Here is a 24,611-nt window from a genome sequence, read left to right as displayed (position 1 = left end):
CGCTTCAAGAATATCGCGATCTCATTTAAGGTCGCCATGGCGTGGCAGGCTATGGCCACGACGTGTCAGCAATTTAATGAGAAACCCTAATATCCAGGGTTTGCGCCCTATTTAAGGGAATGCAATGGCTAGGGTTGCTCACCCTCAGCCTCCATCAGACTCTCTCAACCTCCAAGCAAACTCTAACCTCCATTTTTGCTCTCTAAGTTTTTTGTGTTGATTTTGGAGAAGAAAAATAAGAAGAAGGTGACTTCTAGACATGGATTCAACAAGCAACTCTTCTCATCATCTTGTTGTGCATCTTTTGGACTCTTGTAAGTCCCCAAGTTCCAATCTTTTTGGTTTGTTGTGCATAGATATAGGTTTCTATGACTTATTCTTCATGTTGGGACTTATTGGAGTGTTGGGATTTCATCAAGTTTCCAACTTTATGAATCCCTAGAGTCCATTTATGGTTAAGTGTGTTGGATCTAAGGTTTTATAAAGTTTTGAACTCTTGCATGAGATCTTGGCCATTTTTCTCTATTTTGACCTAATAAGAGTCCAAGACATGCGTTGGACATGCATGAATGGAAAGTATGGATTTTTATGTGATTATAAGGTGCTAGAAACATTATGGAATGAGGATCTAGTTAGCCTCCAAAGAAAAGTGACTTAATGTTTTAAGCTGCCCAGACCCATCACCACGACATGGCTTAGGTTGCTACGGCGTGGCGACTTGGTCGATACCTGCTTGTTTTATCGGATAGTGGCCACGGTGTTGCTAAGGATGGCCAGGGTGTGGCGACCTGCTGTAGTTCACATTGACTTGACTTTTGACCATTGACTTTGACCAAGTTTGACCCAAGGGCATTTTGGGTATTTTGATCCATAGTTTGAGACAAGGTCACTGTTTGTGGTACATGTGACTTGTAGAGTTGGTATACAGAGTTGTGCTATGCTTAACTATCTTTTTAGGCTGAGAGGTGAGTTTTCCTCACTGTACTTGTAGGTCGAAGGCACCAATGCCGACCCAGTAGATAATGTATTCTGTTTTGGTTTATTGATATGCTATGGTGATATGTAAAGAACTACATGATTATCTGGTAATCCAACCGAGGGGTTTGTGCTGTCACTCAACAAACCGACAATCCAACCGAGGGGTTGTGGGCCAGGGGTAATCCAACCAGGAGGTTGTGGACCCACTATGTATTAGGCAATCCAACTAAAAGGTTATGAGCCAGGGAAATCCAACAGGAACGTTGTGGGCCAGGGGTAATCCAACAAGGAGGTTGTGGACCCAGTATGTGTTTTTATATGTTCTGTTGTGTGGTATTTGGGGGAACTCACTAATCTTTGGCTTATCGTTTAAGTTTTATGGTTAAGGTACTTCAAATGATCGTGGAAAAACAAAGGCATGATCGTTCACATCCTTCTGATTTTATGACATTTGATTTTGGGAAACTCTGATATGTGACTATTATCTTTGAAATCAATGTTTTGTAAATAGTTATGGCTTCGGTTGGATTTTTTTTTTAAAAATGAAAATTTTATCTTAAATTTTGGGATGTTTCACAATGTTTTCATTCTTTTTATATTTAAAAAACATATTTAGTTCACAATTATGATTTGAACTAACAACCTGTAATCAAAACAGAAAAAATAACAATAAAAAAAATTACATCTCACAATGATGTAAGTTGTGCTATATGTGTATTGCACATTAGTTGACAAGAAAATCATAAAATTGATTTGAACTAAGATTTATCATAAAGGCAAGAAGCAAATAACTTATCAGCTTAACCTTAGTTCTAATCTCACATTCTCAAATTAGAAATAGCAACAATCTTTGACATTTAAACCAAAAAATAGCAAGCAAAAATTACATCTCACAATGTTAGTGTGGGCTTTGTTATATGCGTATTGCATATTAGTTTATAAAGAAAACCATAAAATTGATGTTTTTAGCCAATTGCACAAGAAATATGGCGAAATGACAAAAAAAAAAGACACGGAGTGGTTAAGAACATGATTGTGATAAGAATTCATCACACTAGGTAAAGCATAAGGTTTCTATTACTCGCACAATCTTCAACATTAGGGCAAAATCGAAGATTAAGAAAGGGTAAAAAGGATGACGACGAAATTACAATTATCTGCAGATTATACTTATTGGAAGAAGGAAAATGGTGACAGGGCAAGGAGGATGGAAAGGTTAACATTGATGATGATTGTGAGGAGGACTGCAAGAGATACATGATCGTGTTATGAGTTCTTGCCATTATTTTAGAAGACAATGGTAATATGGTCCATCTATTGTTTATTTTAGTGTTAAAGATTTCATAATATAAAAAAGAATTATTAAATGTTAAAAACTATTAAAAATATATATGTTTGGGCAAATCCGATATTGTAAACGTTTAATAAGGGTAACTATAATGTTTATAGTTTTGGTTGAGCAAATACAATATTTAGACATTAATGAGGGTATATACGAAATTTTCTTTGAAAAAAGAAAAAAATAATAGACTAAATATGATTAAAATCAATAAAATCAATAATTCATTACCTCATTTTTTTTCATAATTTAATATGAATAAAAATAATATATAGCAAAATTAAAAAAATAAATAAATAATCCCAACGATAACAAAAATGTATCCTAGTATGTATCATGTGTTTGCGTTTATATATAAAGTATCCTCTCTGCTCATATACCATCGAATTACAGCTGAGAGCTGACATAACATACTCTTCAAATTCTCGACTTTTCTCTCTACAATGGAATGGAAAAGAGGTCCGGTAATCGGACGGGGATCTTACGCCACCGTATCTGTTGCCACCACCACCACCGGAGACTTTTTTGCCGTCAAGTCCACCGAGCTTTCTACCTCTGCGTTCTTACAGAAAGAACAACACTTTCTTTCTCAATTAAGCTCCAAATACATAATCAAGTACATGGGTTTTGATGTTGATTATGATGACAACAAACCCATGTATAATCTGTTCATGGAGCATGCCGTCGATGGAACGATTTCCGATGTTATCAAGAAACAAGGAGGGTCGCTTGATGAGTCACTGATCCGATCTTATACTCATCAGATTCTACTTGGATTAGACCATCTTCACTGCAATAATTTGGTGCATTGTGATATCAAATGCCGAAACTTGTTGGTGTGCAAAGATGGTGTCAAGATCGGCGACTTGGGCTGTGCCAAGATGGTCGGAAACAATGGTGCCTCCACATCTCAACTTTCCGGTACACCGGTTTTCATGGCACCTGAGGTTGCACGAGGCGAAGAACAGGGGTTTCCCGCCGATGTTTGGGCTCTTGGGTGCTCAGTTATTGAAATGGCAACCGGGTCGAACCCGTGGCCGGAGTTTATGGATCCGTTGTCTGCTTTATACAGAATAGGATACTCCGGTGACATACCAGACTTTCCCAAGTTTCTGCCGGAGGAAGGCAAAGATTTTTTGACTAAATGCCTGAAGACAGATGCTAAAGAAAGGTGGACAATAAATGAACTTCTGCAACACCCATTTGTTTGTAATTTGAATTCGGGATCTGAAACAAGAAAATCTCCTACAAGTATACTTGATCAAAGTTTCTGGGAATCTTTATCAGTGTCGGAACCTTCAGAGGAACCCACCCAGGTCGATAATTTTTCCGGTGACTCTCCTGTGGAGAGGATAAGGCAATTGGTTGAAGCTACTCTGTCATGTCTGCCCAATTGGGACGATGAGGAAGATTGGATCACAGTTAGACGTAATGGGATTGATCAAATGGATGTTGATGATGGCGATTTTGGTTATATGGAGTCGCTTAGTATTTCAAATTTTAATGTTGAAGAAGAACTAGAGTTTGAAATCTCAGTTAGTGACGCAGATTTTGACGTTTTAGAATATTCGATTGTATCTAATGTTCTTGATTTTGATCATATAATTAACGATAATTTTTTGAAAATTAGAGAGTACGTTTGTTATGCTTTTCGATATTTATTCTCTGCTAACATTGTATTAACAGTAAAAATCCGATATTTATATAGTGAGTTTACCAAGAGTAATCACATACAAGTTATTGGAATCAATTTTCAACAAATTATACCATATGAACATAATTTAATGATTGTCCAAACTAGTTTGTGTAACAAATTCAACTACTAAATATCATAAAACATTTTTAAAAGATATATAATTTTCTTATAATGTTTTGGACTAAAACTAATCAAAGGCTTATATGATTCATGCCCATAACATACTATTGCTCAACTAAAATTCATTTAGCTTCACCACCACATGTTTTTGATAAATGTCGAGTTACAAACTTACAATCATTGATGTCCTTCTTATTAATTATTCTCATGTCGAACAAAGAGTTGACCTGTTTTAAAAATGAAAAAGTGAAAAATAATTTGGCAGGTCAACCAAATTTTACATATAGAATTGTTTGGTAATTTGAAGCCAAAAAGAAGAAACAGAAATTAGGTTCAGAGAATTTGAAGCGGTCAATGATTTTGACTTCTTCCCCCCTGGCTTCATTCAAGGATTCACATCTTAAAGTTAAAATGAAGACTCCAAAAAGTCAACTACAACTTTTGGGTAACAAACCTTAATGTCTCATTTTGGCCAAATGATTTTACACTTGAAAAACGAAATGTCTCATTTTGGCCCAAGAGGATTCCAAAAATGCCCTTGGCTCTTTCTATGTCCTTTTGTGTTTGGAGTTTGGTTTGTGGTTGTTAGTGGGATTGTGACAAGCTAACAGACATAAGCGGAACACCCTTCAAGAAAGTCAACACTTTAAACATTTGAGGGAATTAGGCAATTTACCTAATGTTCTTTTAACAAATTGAGGTTTTAAAAATACCCTTACGACCAAAAGGACAAATGGCACATACCAAATTCTTGTTGACTATAATAAGTAGGTGAATTAAAGTGAAATGGATAAGGATTAACATACAAGAATTTGTTGCATCTTTTTTGATTTTTGGTTTTCTTTTATCAGTTTTAAAATATGATTTATATCTCAAATTTTAAAGGTTGAACAAAACTAGTTTTTTTGGCAAATTTTATAAAGGTTACTAAGTTAATTTTGACACCATGATGTTTTTTGTCTCATTTCAAACACTCTTTCCAATTTGTTTCATTGTTCACCATTTATCCAGTCACCCTGTTACCATCTAATGTGACATGTTGATGTGATACTCTTTAGTGACATCATATTTTGATTGTCAATATTAAAATAAAATAAAAAAAACTAAAATGTAATAAGTTTTGTGATAGTTATCCAAAATATGTTGACTTTTGTGCAATCTTGTATTAACATAAACTAATTACTTGCATGGATGTCTTTGAGGGTGTGAGAGGTGGGCAACCACATAGGCCCCCAAGCCCAGTTTTTATATATGATTTGTTATAGTAGTCTAGCAATCCAAGCCCGAAAACAAAATTGATTCAAAGGTATAGTTACCAAGCCAAGTCAGTACACCTTCTAGTTCTCGCCAATCCAAGTCGGAAGTCGCTACGACGCTACTCTTTCTCTTGACCTGGCTAAGTCATTGAGGGTGTGTGTGTTTGATTATTGATTAACTGATTGTTTCAAAATCAGTGCATCATCTGATTCATAAATAAAAAAAAATTAAGCTTCAAAATAATAAGATCACTCAATTTCAGAATCGCTTGTGGCCTTCAATTTCATTTTATTGATTAATTAATTGTTTTAATTTTAGAAAGCAGAATCACTTTTCTAAGAACTCTAGTGCTCACCTGTGTGTTTCAATTTCAAAATCAATCGACTGTTGCGGCTTTTGTGTTTGATTGTTTCACTTTCAAACCATGACTTCTCTTAAATTAAAATTTGCACAATACAATAACTATGAAAAAAATTGGTTTTTTCCTTACAGAAATTGAAGAAATTTGATGTCAAATATCATAAGTTGTGTTGCAGTTATCTTGAAGTTGCACTTAAGTATGGAGAACGATCAAATATTGACGTCGTGAACTCTATCTAGAGTTAAATATAGTTGACGAGTTCTTACCGAGTGAAACTAATAACCACACTGATACTTTAAATTGTATGAAAAAAAAAGTTAGTTGTTTTCCTAAAGTGATTAATGCATATAGAGTATTGCTGACAATTCTAGTAACTATTGCGTCTATAGAAACAAGTTACTCAAAATTGAAGTTGTTAAAGTCCTATTTATGATTCATAATATAACAAAATATACTTAATGACTTGAAAATGATATCTATTTTGAACAGTATATTGAGGAGTTATAATTATGAAGACTTGGTGAACAACTTTGCTTCTAAGAATGCTATAAGTGCATTACGATTCATGTAACTATGTGAGATTAGATTTTATATTATTGTTCTTTTTTATTATTTTTCTAACAATTATCGACTTATCATAGAATTAATGAATTTTTCTTATATACAAAAAAATTATGTTTAGGGGCCTAATTTTATTTTTTGCACAGTGCCCTCAAAATCTACAAGACGCCCTTGATTACTTGGAACCAATCTATTATAAAGATAGCAAACTTTACGCTTACATGCAAAACATTGCCAAATGTAGAAAAGTGGCGATAAGGTATTAATCCTTCCATTTTGATGCATAAATTGCATATCGATGGATGATGAACCAGATGCTAGAGTACGAACTTTAAAAAACAAAAAGATGTTATATGATAATTCATATTGTAGTCTAAATTTCCAAAAACTCTCCCTCTCTTCTTTATCTGTAACATCACAAAACGTAGACCATTTTTTTTCATTTTTAATTTACCAAAAACAAGTTTCACAAACCAAGTTATCAAACACATAATTATCCAAAACAACTATTATCAAAAAATATCAGAGTTTCTCAAACTGTCCTAGTAACAATCCTCCCAACGAATCTGTACAATCAGACCTTCGCCTTCCCGCGGTCGTCAGAAGTACTAGGAAACACATAAATCAACAACTATAAGCACAAAGCTTAGTTATTTCCCCAAGATACCACATACAACACAACATAAATAAACATCTATGGGTTATTAGTAACCCTGGGGACTATCAGCAGTCCTAGTGGGCAACAACACGCCATATGGATTTTTAGCAACCCTGGAGACTATCCGCAGTCTCAGTCACACATAATAGCATAATACAAAAGAACAGTAGACCCTGCTGGTCATCACAAATACAAATATTCTACCACACATGTAAGAATAAGTGAGGAGACTCACCTGATATTGACGACAAGTAAATCTCACACCCTAACTGCCGGAACTAGACTCCGCCTACTCAACGAAATAATTAACCCTAATTAATATTTAAGGTCCAAAGCTCAACTCATGCGTCCAAATCCCACAACTAAGTCCTCTAAGGGAAAAAATATCACTTTGCCCTTCTCATGGTCCAAAACCCTAAATGTTGACCAAAAGTCAAAAGTCAACGAAAGTCAACTGCCCAACGTGTATGTTGGGTGTACACTTCCTTATGCGGGGGCGTACAACGCGACTAGTGACCCATCAGGGACGGAACCGGATACGCGGGGCGTAGCCAGGAGTATGCCCGACGTACTCCGTCTGCTTCAACTTTCACCAACTTTGTATCTTAATCCTTTAAGACATCCAACCCCACTTCAAATCTGACCATCCTAAGGTGTCTTAATCCATAAAGTCGTCGAATTTAATCCTTTGCATGGCTATGAAGGACCCAATGCAACAAACTTTAACTTCCAACACACTCTAAGCTACTCTACTCATGCATGAGCCATAAGGAATGATCAAGCAAGCATTTTACGAATCTACAAGTCCTAAAATGCATAAAAGGACAACTAAAATTCCCTGGTGTGCTCCAAACTCATAAAGGTCCAATCTTGGGGACAAAAAGCTCATAAAACTTCAACCATGTAGATCAAATAGAAAACTCATCAAGGTATAAACTTTATACCTGAAAAAGGTGCACAAAGAGGAAAGGTTTATGGATCTACAAGATTGCAAGCAACCACTCCTTCTTCTCTAGTCTCCTTCTTCAAGAATATGCACCAAAATCACATAATAAGCTCCCAAAACTCATACAAACAACTTAGACTCGGAATTAGGGTTTTAGGAGGGAATTGTGGATGATAAGGATGGTCCAAAGGGGATATAAGATTGTTTAAATAGGGAACAACCCTTAAATATAGGATTTGGAGTTTGGGCTAGTACGCCCAACGTACCACACGTACGCCCAGTGTACTAGCGGATCATCCACGTTTTTCTTATAGCACGAGTACGCTGCGCGTACCCTCAAGTACGCCCAGCGTACAACCAAAATGTAAGGCTTTTTTTCCTCAAGGGACCAATTGTGCACTTTTGATAAAGTTAAGAGCAATAATAATAATACTTGATATTTGGGATGTTACAATTCTCCCCCACTAGAATCAGACTTCTCCCTCGAAGCCATCCTCAGGAAACAACTCAGGATAGTGCTCTTACATCTCGGACTCGGGTTCCCACGTCCATTCCGAGCCTTTTTGGTGTTGCCAATGAACATTGACCAAGTTCACTACCTTGTTCCTCAAGGCCTTCACTTTCCGATCCATAATTTCCACAAGATTCTCAATGTAGTTCAAGCGATTATCAATCTGAATGTCCTCCAAATGGACCACAGCTGTCTCGTCAGTTATACACCTCAGCTGGAAAACATGGAAGGTATCATGAATTTCTCTCAAATCCCCCGGTAGCTCCAACCGGTAAGCCACCTTGACCACATGGGAAAAAAAGCGGAAAGAGCCAATAAACCTGGGGCCCGGTGAAACAGATAACACCCTTCCATGGTGACACCTTCTGAAGCACTAAATCCCCTACCTGGAACTCTAGCTTAGAGCGCCGCCGATCCGCATAACTCCTATGTCGGCTCTGAGCCGTCAGCAATCTCTGTCTAACCTGTTGTATAAGCTCGATCGTCTGAGCACTACCTCTGTGCTTCCCATGACCCACTATCCAACCTCGCCCTAACAGATAAGAGTCCGACATCTCCTCCCATACAGAAGCTCAAAGGGGGGCATACCGATACTGGTATGACGGTTGTTGTTATTAGAAAACTCAGCCAACGGGAGATACACCAAAGTCAATGATATATGCACGCAACATATCCTCAAGCATCTGAATAGTCCGCTCGCTCTACCCTTTAGTCTGCGGATGATATGCAGTACTGAAATGTAGTCGGGTACCCAACTCCTCGTGAAATCTCTTCCAGAACCTGAAAATAAAACGCACATCCCTGTCCCATATAATAGAAGTTGGCACCACGTGCCGAGCCACCACCTCTTGAATATAAATCTCATCCAGATTCTCTACAGAAGAGTTATCGCTAATGGCTAAGAAGTGAGCACTCTTCGTCAAACGATCCACTATCACCCAGATAGCGTCAACACCCCTCGCAATCTTCGGCAACTTCGTAATAAAATCCATGGTGATCTGCTCCCACTTCCGTAGGGGAGCCTCTAGAGGCTGCAACTTGCCATGAGGGCACTGGTGCTCGGCCTTAACCTTCCGGCAGGTCAAACATTTCTCTACAAACCATACTACATCTCTTTTCGTACATGGCCACTAGTAACTATGCTTCAGGTCGAGATACATCTTGGTAGCCCCGGATGAATGGAAAATCTCAACTTGTGGGCCTCCTCCATCAAAATCCGTCGGGCCCCACCCGCATACGGTACCCATACCCGCCCATGAAAAGTCAAAATCCCTCGACTTTCAATATCAAAGGCTGAAATCTGGCCGATCACCCGCTCACTTTTCCGATTTTCTTCTTTTATGGCCTCCAACTTTGCTTCTTTGATAATCTTCAAAACTGGGGTCATCACAGTGATCCTCATGCACGCATCCCGAATCGGGGCACTCACCGCCATCTGACTCAAGGCGTCGGCCACCACATTGGCCTTACCCGGGTGACACAGAATCTCACAGTCGTAGTCCTTCACTACATCCAACCACCTCCTCTGTCTCATATGTTGGATTAATGTCTAAGTCCATAACTATATTTGGTATGTACTTGACCCGACCCGGCATGGTCCATTTGGGTTGCACTTCACCGGCACAATTTATATGGATAGTCTTTTGAGAATAGTATATTTATGATTTATATTAATATATTATAAGTTCTAATATATTAATATGGAATCATATTATTTAATTAGTATTGATCAAGAATTAATTTAGAATTAATTAAGTGATCAAAAAGAACTAATTAAATATGGACTCTTATATATATATGGAATGGGCCAAGTTCATTTAGGTTGGGCTAAGCTTTCATGGATGGTCCATGGAGCTTTTAACCCATGGATCCTATGTAAATGAAAGGTCATGGGTATTAGGGTTTACATGGATGTAACCCTAATCATCCATAATATATAAAGGGGTCCTTGGCCCACAAAATTGGAACAAGTGTGTGAAAATAAGAGTGGGCCGATTTTAGTGTGCATACATATTCTCTCAAGTTCTTCCAAGGTGTTTTGGTGATTTGTGATTCCATTTGAGGCTTCCACACTATTGGGGCTAAGCTCTTAAAGCTTGAAGACATCAAGCTACATCAAAAGGTATGTCATCTAACTAGAACTTTGTAGTATAGGTGCTTCATAATATGCTAGTTAGGATGAAACCTTGGAATAGTTAATATTTGCATGTATAATAGAGAAAACATAGATCCAAGGTTTATAGGGTTGCATGTACACTATAGGAGTGTTAGAATGCTCAAAACCCAACAGTGGTATCAAAGCCAGGTTGTTTTCTGTTATATTCATGCAAATGTTTTATTTTCAAGTTGGGAAAAAAAGGAAAAAAAAACATGACGTTTGTCAAATTTTAAGATAATTACTTGTTTTGTGAAAAACGAATTATTTGTAAAATTTGAATCATTTGTTATATGAGTTGAATTAGGTCAAATTTAGTAAAAGATAAAATGATATGATTATTTTATTAGTTTTAAAAGTTTGATCTAAATGTTTTAAGGAGTTACATATTTTGTCATAAAATTTTGGAGCTCAAAAGTTTTTTTTTTAAAGTTGTGATCTTAAGGGTTTTTGAAACTTCCATAAGTTATGGATATAAAAGTTTTTTTTTAAAAAAAAAAATTTGATTCAAAGTTTTTATGGAGTTACAAAATTTGGTGTTAATGTTTTAAAGAATTCCATAATTTGTTCTTAAGTTATGGAACATGGAAAGTTTCATCATAAAACACCATTAATTCCATAAGTTATGGAATCCAAAGGTTTTCAAGAATTACAAAACTTGCCCTCAAGTTTTGTAATTTGAGAAAAGTTTTTTATGTAAATAAGAATTGAATTCTAAAACTCTTAGGTTCATAACTTAAACAATTAATTAAATGGTTTTAATTTTGAGTTTAATAATTGGAATTATGATGTTTTGTTGAATAGTTCAAATTAACTTTTATGGACTTTATTAATAGTTAATTAAAGCGTTTAATTAAAAGAGTATTATTAAATCCATAAATATATGGTTTGAGTTTAATTAAATTAAAAGTCTAGTTTAATTAATAGATTAAACCATCAAGTATTTTAAATGTCTAAAATACACCCTTATACTATTATAATATTAAAAGTTTAATATATTATATGTATAAGAGTAAGTCGTCTTACCATTAGTAGGCCTCATTCACGAAGCCGGTCTATAAGGGGGGTATAAGGTTGTTGCCTATAAAATGGCAGCTTAATGGGTGTCCACTCTCACCCACCGCTTCCTTGACTGGTGGAGGGTCGTTAGCCGTACAGGTAGGACAAGGACTATAATTCTCCCTTCATTAAAAGTATTAATGATAAATACTAAGTAACTAAACCTTTTATTAATTCCCAATCTTAGTTACTTAGGAAAATGTGAATAAGGTGCTAATCCATGAAATTACACTTTGCACTTTGTTTAAACCGTTAGTGGAGCGTGTGTGGTTAACCGGCACACTAACCTGGATTTAACAAAGTAGGCAAAGGGTAACTTAATATTTATCATAGTATCGGTGGAGCTCGTGTGGTTAACCGGCACATCGATTGAGGGGTAAATATTAAGGGTACCAAGTATATTTGCATGGTTACTTCACACCTTGTTTTGTGATCCTCGGCATCTCAGTCACAAAACCTGAAGGGCACACTCGAGATTGAAACATGCCATTGAAAAGTTCAATGAATCTCAAAAGATCTAGGAGTTTCAAATCCAAGTAAAAAACCTAATTAAATTATTTCGTTTTTCATGGTGGAAATTGGTAAATCGTCATTTACCTACCTTCAACTATTTTATAACTCGGATTACGGCATCCCTCTTCCAGTTATAAATAGGTTGTTGGATCCTAGCCTTAATATTTTATATTGGGTGTTATATTAAGGACTTTAGATCAACTATCTTGAATATCTCCCAAAAGATGTCGAGTTCAGACATCTATGATCTTCCCAAATGTCTTGGAACTTTACTTCCTCCACCTCCTCCAATTATTCTCCCTAACCCACAAGTTCAAGGTCACTCAAGCCCTAATGGCAAGCAAGGTCTATGTGTGATCACATCTTAGAGATGAAGTCACATATTGACAAGCCGAGAGAGTTGGGTTTCAAAGTCTTGAGAAAGTTGGGTGTTCAATCACTTTCTAAGTCACATAGTGAGTTCCTTTGGGACTACTATGATACAGACTATGACATGAACCTTAATGATCATATCTATTTGCTTGGTGCTGCTGAATCAGCAATGATTTGGAACGATAGTGAAGCAAATTTGATTAGAAGATCAACTTCCCAAAAACTTTATGGACAGTGACAATGGTGACACTAGAAATCCAGAAAAAGCATTCTCTTCCCAATGGAAAGGATTGGCCATAGTCAACCCGGTTGACCAAATGGTAAAGAGAAAGGCTAAGTCTGAGATAGTCCCATTACCAAAGGGTCCAAATGTTTATTTTACCAAAGGAAGGGGCGTTGATTGCAAAGCTGCCAAATTTACCTAAGGATGTTAAAGTCAATAAGTTTGACTCTACATCAGGTAGAGCCCATTATCTAACTCTGTTAAGTTCTATTCTGAGATCCTCATTACATGATGTGACTGGGTAACATGTTGATGTTTTAAGAATCAAAGAATAGAGAGAAATCTTAAAGGAAGTATATGCTGATTCTGATCCCGAAGGTGGATTTCGATCGCATCAGAATTTTGAGCAGTTGCTTAAAAAGTTATGATATATTGCTAAGGAATAGATAACAACAATTTTCCATGTGGATTGTAAGGATAAGTTTTTCCGCAAAGTTTTAAAATAAAAGAAAATTGTTTAATTTTATTTATTTGAAGTATCCTTACAATGGCATTTGTGGAAAATTGTTGCTTATATGATTCCACTGACAGCAATATTGGAAAATGGATTTGATTCTTTCATTTGTGGTAGTTTCTAAATTTACCAAATCAGGAAAGTTCCTCATCACCCAAGTTTCAATTGGACCGAAACTTGGAATCATGCAAGTTGAATAGTATGATGAATGAGAACTTTCAAGCATTGGAAAATCAAGACTAATTACTTGTTCACATGGATGTGTGAGTCAAGTGAAGGACTAAAGGGATCGAGTACACATTCTTGTGCACTGGTCATGTCCACCACAAAGCTCGTTAAGACTATTTGATTTACTAAAGTTTAGTAAATATGGTTATACTTACAAGTTTACGTATAATTCTGAAACATTGGAAAAGTCTCAATGTATGGCAGAACGAATGGGAAGAATCAAATTAGGCAGAAAGATAAAAGTTTCTCAAATCTGAAAAGATGGGAGAGTACTTTAGTATCATGTTTGTGATCATCTTACTGATTTAGAAATCATATCACAATTAGTCCTCTAAAGGTCATCTTAGTGCATTCTTATGACTAAGAAGAGGATTCATGAATTGTTGAAATGGTTAGATCAGGAAGATGAGTCATACTTCGTTCCAAAACAATTCTTAGAGTCATACTCCAAGATTGTAACTTGAGTGACATATCTTAAAGAAAGGTTTAAAACACTTGTCAAATGTAAGAGTAAAAGTGTCTTACTCTTGTACATTTGAAATTGGTAAGTTGTGATGTTTTGGATAAAACAAAGACCAACTAAGGCCAATTGTGTGAAGTGTTTGTCTTGATAAAGAATCCGCACTATCTCTTGAATATTTGGCAAGATAGTCTTATATGTCAAGAGGATAGTGGGAGTCTTAAAGATCCTAAAAAGAATTTCAAAAACTAATCAAGAATAAAACCTGAGGTTCTTCACTAGCACACGACTTGAGGTTTATAACCTATCGTGTTGACATATTCTGTGCCCATTCCAGTTAAAGTTGGCTTTGCATAGGAGTTCTGAAAGTTCTCAATTGGTTGCATAACAACTTGGAAGCAATGGCAGGCCCTGTACTTCCAGGTGGCAAGAAGTTAAGATTGCATAAGTTCAGTCCATATGAGTTTGGATTTGTCATTATCCTTGTCTTGTGACTATGGTTTTGACGATTCACATGGATAAGAACACATACACCATAAAATCTAAGGGTCATAAGGTTTCTCTCCAATTCATGAAAATGATGGTGAGGAAACACTTCCACCAAGTAGATTTGAAGCAGATGGCAAAAGGTCTAAACAATTGAGACTATGATTACGACATCTCTTTTCATAGTTTTGAAATTGTTTAGACACACATGCATGCTATCTAAGGACAGGTGTATGATTTTGATAAAGTTTTATCAAAGCATCTCGTATCAGAAATCTGAACTTTGGTAAGAAATTCAATAAAGTATTGATTTCTTGAAGTCCAGCTGATTTCTGAGTACATGTCAAAGCTAGTGGGAGCATAAGTGTTATGCTAATAATCATCATGTTAGTGGGAGCATGATAATTATTGTTAGTGTTGCAAGTTAGCAATGTTAATTATAGAAAACAAAAGTTTCAATTCGTGAGGCTGCAGGGATTGAAAAAGTTGTTTTGCTATAATTAAGGGAGAGGATATACTTCATTTCAGTTCTAAAGGCTTAGATTGAGACCTTAATCATCTTTAGTCAAAAATATATATATGAATTTCATGTTGGATTGGTTCAACTTAAGGAAATTCTATATATTGCGTTCTCAAAATTCGATTATGATTACGGCATCCCTCTTCATAGTCAAATTTTGAAAACATGGCAAATAAAAATATTGTAGCAAAAGACTGGTCTAGAATCATGTCTTTATGTGAGACATCATGAATCGTGTACCATTTGCTTTGGGTACAGGATCGATTGCATGTGCTATAATATTTGTCATTTCTAAATTTTTCCAAATGCCCAGAGGCATTAAGAAGGGCAAAGGTCTAGAATTGGATATGACTAAAATGATTAAGCAATTGTCGAGGACAATCTGAGGTTTACCAAAGATTAGTTGCTCAGGGACAGTTGGAAGTATAGTGCTAATTTTGGAAGGACCATATTGACATATTCTGAAAAGAGGCATCTCTTATTCAGAAGTGATAGTCAAAATGAGAATATGGAGTTGTCTCCATAGGTGGAAGTTATCTGTGTAAGATTAGAAAACTTAATGCAAGAAGCATGTCCAAAGCAATGTACTTTGAATATGAGACTTAGTTTCCATGGAGTTGATCTCCATTGGAATACCTTATAATGACTGTTGACAAGTCTTTGTGACTTTGTACATATTCATTACAGGAGGGTCAGTGCATATAAGTTTAAAATCTAAACAGATTTCGATAAATGATAGGAATTTGAAATTCTCACATTTTTCGATAAGGATTTGGGAGTGTGAAATTAGAATCATTGAAATTATGTTCAATTGGTTTATTTCACAAAGTAAGGATCATAGACAAACATAGAGTGCATACTTGGTGTATGGCAAAGCTATTGTTTAAGAAAAACATAGTGTACATGCTTGGAGCATGGGACAACTAGTGTTTTTAATTCAAGTATAAAGTTGATAAAACCGAAACAATGAATAATGAGTAATCAGTATGGTGATAAATAAAAGTGTTTATTTATATTCATAGGGTTTGATACCATATTTGATTCATTTATTCTTGTGTTTCACTTTGCATGTTTTGACTTCCAGAATAACCAAGTCGCTCTTCCTGAATGATTAAGTTATTCAAATCATCCACAGTCGGTCATATGTTGGAAGTAGATATGAATCAAGACTGTCATGGGTTGGTTTGTAGAGGTCCAAGTTGGTGGACAAAGTGGTGCTACAACACTCATGAGTGCTCATAAGTTCTGAGTATTGGATTCAACCCGCGCTCATTTGAATCACTTCATGGATTTTATCACGAGTGATCATGAGACGATAATATCTTATATTCTTCAAACCTAGAGATATGAGTTGTTACTATGAGTTGGTTATACATTGATTGCACGAAAATGCATTTGGTAACTCGATGTTATAAAACGTGCCTTTGTGTATGATTCAACATGTAGTAGAACAAGCCATATGAGTCGAAGTTTATCCATTCCTTTTACCTTCGGGATAAAAGCGATATCTGTGGGCCCCTCGATGATTTAGCGATGACACATGTGAGTGCTTGGCCAAGCCAGGACTGATTTGATTTGTTCAATCAATCAGTCATCATAAATCGAAAATTAGGAAACAACAAATGGACAGAGAGAATGGTTATAATCCATGTCTCAGTCCATATGATATCTAGAATGGAGGAATATATGATCCCTTATCTAATGGACAAGTCATTGACAAGGTCAGAGTTCGACAGCGGCTTTAAGAGCTACGATTGCCAGTTAGGTTTTGAAGTCATACTCAATAATAGTTTTGGACTTATCCAAGTGGGAGACTGTTGGATTAATGTCTAAGTCCATAACTATATTTGGTATGTACTTGACCCGACCCGGCATGGTCCATTTGGGTTGCACTTCACCGGCACAATTTATATGGATAGTCTTTTGAGAATAGTATATTTATGATTTATATTAATATATTATAAGTTCTAATATATTAATATGGAATCATATTATTTAATTAGTATTGATCAAGAATTAATTTAGAATTAATTAAGTGATCAAAAAGAACTAATTAAATATGGCCTCTTATATATATGGAATGGGCCAAGTTCATTTAGGTTGGGCTAAGCTTTCATGGATGGTCCATGGAGCTTTTAACCCATGGATCCTATGTAAATGAAAGGTCATGGGTATTAGGGTTTACATGGATGTAACCCTAATCCTCCATAATATATAAAGGGGTCCTTGGCTCACAAAATTGGAACAAGTGTGTGAAAATAAGAGTGGGCCGATTTTACTGTGCATACATATTCTCTCAAGTTCTTCCAAGGTGTTTTGGTGATTTGTGATTCCATTTGAGGCTTCCACACTATTAGGGCTAAGCTCTTAAAGCTTGAAGACATCAAGCTACATCAAAAGGTATGTCATCTAACTAGAACTTTGTAGTATAGGTGCTTCATAATATGCTAGTTAGGATGAAACCTTGGAATAGTTAATATTTGCATGTATAATAGAGAAAACATAGATCCAAGGTTTATAGGGTTGCATGTACACCATAGGAGTGTTAGAATGCTCAAAACCCAACATCATATTCAGGTTAGGCTAATCTATAAGATATCTCGGGCTCTTATGGTCCATGTAGATAGTACATTGAACATCGTAGAGATAGTGGCCCCAAATCTTGAGGGCGAAATCACTGCCCCCAACTCCAAATCATGTGTGGGATACTTCGCTTTGTGAGGCTTCAGCTTCCTCGAAGTGTAGGCAATCACATGCCCCTTCTACATCAACACAACACCCAACCGTGTAATGGATGGATCACAGTAGACTATGAAGTCCTCAACTCCCTCAGCGAGGGCAAGTATCGGCGTTGTCAACCTGACGAGAGGAATATAAATCTTGGAGAAGTCCCTAATGAATCTCCGATAATATCCCGCCAACCAAGGAAGATCCGTATCTCAGATGAAGATCTCGACACTTCCCACTGCATCACCGCCTCTACCTTGGCTGGGTCGACCAAGATACCGTCCTGGTTGACGAGGTGTCCCAGAAACTAAACCTCGCACAACCAGAATTCACACTTGGAGAACTTGGCGTAGAGCCTCTCCATCCTCAAAACCCGAAGAACCTTACATAAATGCTCATCGTCATGCACTCTTTTCTTCGAATAGACCAGAATGTTATCGATGTAAACGATCACCGATCGATCCAACATAGGCATGCACACCCAGTTCATGAGATCCATGAATGTTTCCGATGTGTTGGTGAGCCCAAAAGGCATCACCATGAACTCGTAATGCCTATAGCGAGTTCGGAAGGCCGTCTTATGCATATCCTCCTCTCGCACCCTCATCTGATGATAGCTGGACCTCAAATCGATCCTAGAAAACCAAGATGCCCCCTGAAGCTCATCGAAAAGATCATCAATCCTCGGAAATGGGTAACGGTTTTTCACCGTCATCTTGTTCAACTCCCGGTAATCGATGCACATCCAGTGTGAACCATCCTTCTCTCTGGAAAAAAGGATCGGTGCTCCCCATGGAGAGCTGCTCGACCGAATAAACCCTTTTCCTAACAGCTCCTACAGCCAAGGTTCTAAATGGCGTGAGGCGTGGTGTGACGGCAAGGCCAAGCCTTAATCTTAACGAGCCATGGCGATCCATGGCGTTTTTCAAGGCGTGATGTAAGGCGGTGATTTTGTATTAATTTACAATTATATTACCAAATAAATATAAATTTATATTAAATATAACTACTTTTTAGAAGTGTTATATCAATAAATAATAACAAAAAGTTAACAAAAAACACAATACTTGTATCCCTGATTAGAAAAGACATAACAAAGAGCAAAACACACGTGTCTCAAACGAAAAAACACGTGCCATAACGCGCCATGTCACACCATATCACGCCTTGCCACGTACCACGCCTAACAACAACGTTATGAGGCTTTTCGCAATGGTGAAGACTTGCCTCACGCCATGACACGCCTTGGTGCGTGCCATGGCGCGCGTTTTAAACACTGCCTGCAGCTGAGAGGATAACTCTTGCATCTTAGGAGGTGCAAGACGGGTATGGTGCCTTGGCAATTGGCGCCGCACCCGGAATCAGATCGATCCAATACTCCACTTCCCTCGCTAGAGGCACACCCGCTAACTCCTCTGGAAAAACATCAGGAAAATCACACACCACCGGAACATTAGAAATATAGGTCGATCTATTCTCCTCAACCCGAGTAGCCACTACATATGCAAGATCACCTATACTCCCATGCTGCAAACTCTGTCTTGCCCTGGCGGTAGAACAGAAGGCTGATCTTGACCTAGTACACTCACCGTAGATAGTTGAAGGGTTTTGAGCATTCTAACACTCCTATTGTGTGGATGAAACCCTAGAAACCTTGGATCTATGTTTTCTCTATTATACATGCAAACTTTCATTTTTCCAAGGTTTCATCCTAACTAGCATATCATGGGGTATATGTAATACAAAATTCTAGTAGAATGACATACCTTTCTTGTAGCTTTGATTCCTTAAGACTTTGTGAGCCTAGCACCCCAAATGTGATGCCTCAAATGCTTCACACAACACCACCAACTATTACAAGTTTCGAAAACTATCTAATTACTAAAACTAATATTATCCTTCAGCCCAATGCGCCTCGCATGTTGTAAATGCTTAACCCTGCTCAGTCCCTTCGTGAGGGGATCTGTTGGGTTCTCATCCGATGATACCCTCTTTTCCACGAGGAATACTTCTTCTATTCGATGTCTAATGAAGTGGTATTTTCTGTCGATGTGCCTGGATCTGCCGTGATGCCTTGGTTCCTTGGCTAAGGCAACTGCACTCTCATTATCACAGAAAATCTCCATAGGCTCCTTTATAGCTGGTACAACTCCAAGGTCTCCAATGAAGTTCTTCAGCCATATTGCCTCCTTCGCCGCCTCGCTTGCTGCTATATACTCTGATTCGCAAGTTGAATCAGCTACTGTCTCCTGCTTGGAACTTTTCCAAGTAGTTTCTCGTCCATTTAGGGTAAAGACCCAGCCAAACTGAGTGCGGAAATTATCCATGTCTGTCTAAAAACCGACATCAATATACCCCACTACTCTCAAGTCATCACTCCCACCAAGGGTAAGGACCCAGTCCTTAGTCCTCCGCAGGTACTTGAGAATGTTCTTTACCGCAATCCAGTGAGCCTTGCCAGGATTCCCTTGATATCTGTTGACCATGCTCAAAGCAAAGGCCACATCAGGGCGAGTACAAGTCATAGCATACATGATCGAGCCTACAGTGGAAGCATATGGTATTCGACTCATCTCAGCTATATCAGCCTCTATACTCGGACTTTGAGCTTTACTCAGTTTGGCATTGCTCTGGATCGGTAAGTCACCTTTCTTGGAATCCTGCATGCTGAATCTTTTCAGCACCTTATCCAAGTAGGTACTCTGACTAAGTCCAATTAGTCTCTTACTCCTGTCTCTCAATATCCTTATCCCTAGGATATAGGCAGCTTCTCCAAGGTCCTTCATAGCGAAACACTTCCCAACCCAGGACTTAACCTCCTGCAAGGTTGGGATGTCATTTCCTATGAGTAGTATGTCAGCCACATACAATACCAGAAAGCTAACTATGCTCCCACTAGCCTTGACATATACACATGACTCATCCTCGCTTCTCGAAAAGCCAAACTCTTTGACTTTCTCATCGAAACAAAGATTCCATCTGCGAGATGCTTATTTCAATCCATATATGGATTTCTCAAGCTTACACACTCTATTAGGGTGCTTTTCATCGACAAAACCCTCTGGCTGACTCATGTAAACATCCTCAGCCAACTTTCCATTAAGGAAAGCGGTTTTTACATCCATTTGCCATATTTCATAATCATGAAATGCAGCAATGGCTAGCATAACCCTAATGGATTTAATCTTCGCTACTGGTGAGAAGGTCTCATCATAGTTAACTCCCGGAGTTTGAGTAAAGCCCTTTGCAACCAGTCGCGCCTTATAAGTCTGTACTTTCCCATCCATGTCGGTCTTATTCTTGAAGATCCATTTGCACCCGACTGTCTTACGACGCGGTACATTATCAACCAAGTTCCAAACTTGATTGTCATACATGGACTGAATCTCGCTGTCCATAGCCTCCTTCCATTTGGCAAACTCAGGGCCTGCCATGGCTTCCTTGAAGTTGTTAGGTTCATCCAAATTTATCAGTGTACTATCACTGATAAATGCATCACCTTCTGTAGTAATATGGAAACCATAATAAAAATCAGGTGTGCTCCTAACTCTTGTGGAACGCCTTAGAGGTACGGACTTATCAATCGGCTCAACATGAGTTTCCTCCTCAGGTTGATTGCTAGTGTTTGAGGTTCCTTCACCTCTTGACTCTCGAATTTCTTCAAGGTCAATTTGTCTCCCACTGTTTCCTTGGCTTATGAATTCTCTCTCACGAAAGACTCCTCTCCTCGCCACGAAGACAACATTGTCACTCGGTCTGTAGAAGAGATAACCAAAAGATTTTTGTGGGTAGCCGATGAAAATACACCGCTCACTTCGAGGTTCGAGCTTGTCGTGAGTCTCGTGCCTCATGAAAGCCTCGCAACCCCAAATCTTGATGTGGTCTAAATGATGGGTTTTGAGCATTCTAACACTTCCTAAGTGTACATGCAACCCTAATAACCTTGGATCTATGTTTGTCTAATTATCATGCAAAGTTGAATTCCAAGGTTATATTCCTATCTAGCATACATGGGGAACAAATTTTAACTTGCATGAAAGATAGAATAACTTACCTTGTTGTTGCTTATGATCCTTGAAACCTTGTGAGCCTAGCACCCCAAGTGTGATGCCTCAAATGCTTCACACAACACCAAATGCTTTTGGAATGATTTTAGAGAGAATACACACTTCTAAAATCGGCCTAGCCCTCTTGTTTCTTATGTGTTGCTTCACACAACACCAAATGCTTTTTGAATGACTTTAGAGAGAATAGGTTTCTTATATAGTGTTGACACATCTAGGGTTACACCATGTAAACCCTAATGTGTCATGACTCTTCATTTCCATGACCCATGGGTTTGTAACTCCCATGGAGCATCCATGGAGCATCCTATGGGTGGAACCCAACTTGATAATCCATGGAGCCTCTTAGCCCACTATATAAGATATGGAAGATTTACATAATCTACCCATATATTTAATTAGTTATCTTTTGATCACTTAATTAATTCTAAATTAATTCTTGATCAAACTAATTAAATAATATTATTAATATATTAGAACTTATAATATATTAATAAACCATAAGTGTTATTTCTCTCATTTTAGTTTATCCAATTGCATGGTGCCATGCAACCCAAATGGACCATGCCGGGTCGGGTCAAGTGCATACCAGAAATAGTTATGGACTTAGACACCTTATCCAACAGTCTCCCACTTGGATAAGTCTAATAACTATAACTGCAATACTTCAGGAACCGATCGGCAATCGTAGCTCTTTCAAGGTCTCTCGGAACTGAGAAGATGATGATACGCCATTTAAGATAAGTGATCATATAATCCTCTGTTCTAGATATCAGCCGGACAAATACATGGAACAATGTCTTACTTATTGTCCAGCAGTTTGTTTCCCGATTTCCGATTTGTTTGACAAAGAACTTAATTGAACACATCAACTTAGTTCTGACCGGGCCCGGTAGATAGGTCAAAACAAAATCATCGAGGGGCCCAAATATCAGCTTCTAATCCAAGAAGGAACAGATAAACTTCGACTCATATGTTTGTTCTACCACTCATTGAATTATACACAAAAGCACGTTTTATAACATCGAGTTACCAATGCGTTAACGTACAATCAATGCATAACCAACTCATAAGTAACAAATCATATCTCTAGGTTTGAAGACTTATATGATATTACCGTCTCACGATCACTCGAGATAAATTCCATGAAGTGATTCCAGTGAGCGTGGGTTGTGTCCAATGCTCAGAACTTATGAGCACTCATGAGTGTTGTAGCCATGTCCAACAACTTAGACCTCTGCAACCAATCATGACAGTCTTGATTCATACCTACTTCTGACATCTGACCGAATGTGGAGGTTCGAATAATATGATATACCAAACATAATTATTCTGGAAGTCAAAACATGCAAAAGAAATATAGTAAACGATCGACAAGAGATAGCAACACTTTACTCATAAATAAAACACCTTTTATTCATCATCTAATGTCAATTACACTTTACAAATTTCAAGGTTATCTAACTACTAAATCTAATATCATCCTTCAGCCCTATGCTCCGAGCATGCTGGAGATGCTTAACCCGAGTCAGTCCCTTCGTGAGGGGATCTGCTGGATTCTCATCCGATGATACCCTCTTTGCCACGAGGAGTCCTTCTTCTATTCGATGTCTGATGAAATGGTATTTTCTGTCGATGTGTCTGGATCTCCCGTGATCCCTTGGTTCCTTGGCTAAGGCAACTGCACTTTCACTATCACAGAAAATTTCCATTGGCTCTTTAATAGCTGGTACAACTCCAAGGTCTCCAATGAAGTTCTTCAGCCATATTGCCTCCTTTGCTGCCTCGCTAGCTGCTATATACTCTGATTCGCAAGTTGAATCAGCCACTGTCTCTTGCTTGGAACTCTTCCAAGAAATTGCTCCTCCATTTAAGGTAAAGACCCAGCCAGACTGAGAGCGGAAATTATCCCTATCAGTCTGAAAGCTAGCATCACTATACCCTACAACTCTCAAGTCTTCACTCCCACCGAGGGTAAGGACCCAGTCCTTAGTCCTCCGTAGGTACTTGAGGATATTCTTTACCGCAGTCCAGTGTGCCTTGCCAGGGTTCCCCTGATACCTGCTAACCATGCTCAAAGAAAAGGCTACATCAGGTCGAGTACACGTCATAGCATACATTATCGATCCTACAGCCGAAGCATAAGGTATTCAACTCATTTCTGCTATCTCAGCCTCAGTACTAGGGCTTTGTGTCTTACTCAATCTGGCGTTACTCTGGATGGGTAACTCTCCTTTCTTGGAGTCCTGCATGCCGAATCTCTTCAGCACCTTATCCAAGTAGCTACTCTAACTAAGTCCAATTAGTCTTTTACTCCGGTCTCTCAAGATCCTTATCCCTAGAATATAGGCAGCTTCTCCTAGGTCCTTCATAGAGAAACACTTCCCAAGCCAGGACTTAACTTCCTGCAGAGTTGGGATGTCATTTCCTATGAGTAGTATGTCATCCACATACAATACCAAAAAGCTAACTATACTCCCACTAGCCTTGACATATACACAAGATTCATCTTCACTCCTAGAAAAGCCAAATTCTTTGACTTTCTCATCAAAGCAAAGATTCCATCTGCGAGGTGCTTGCTTTAACCCATAAATGGATTTCTCAAGCTTACACACTTTATTAGGGTACTCTGTATTGACAAAACCCTCTGGCTGACTCATGTAAACATCCTCAGCCAACTTTCCATTAAGGAAAGCGGTTTTGACATCCATTTGCCATATTTCATAGTCATGAAATGCAGCTATGGCTAATAGAACCCTAATAGACTTAATCTTGGCCACTGGAGAAAAGGTCTCATCATAATCAACTCCCGGAGTTTGTGAGAAACCCTTTGCAACCAGTCGTGCCTTATAAGTGTGTACAT

General features: G+C 37.9%; 1 pseudogene; it reads left to right on the top strand.

The window, feature by feature from the left end:
• Positions 1–2,699: 2,699 nt before the first annotated feature.
• LOC145140280 (mitogen-activated protein kinase kinase kinase 18 pseudogene) lies at positions 2,700–4,143 on the top strand (annotated as a pseudogene).
• Positions 4,144–24,611: the final 20,468 nt, after the last annotated feature.

Source organism: Lactuca virosa, chromosome 9 (assembly GCF_052849685.1).
Source record: "Lactuca virosa cultivar CGN04683 chromosome 9, Lactuca_virosa_CGN04683_v6, whole genome shotgun sequence".
NCBI classification, from domain to species: domain Eukaryota; kingdom Viridiplantae; phylum Streptophyta; class Magnoliopsida; order Asterales; family Asteraceae; genus Lactuca; species Lactuca virosa.
This window is presented reverse-complemented; position numbering and strand designations above follow the sequence as displayed.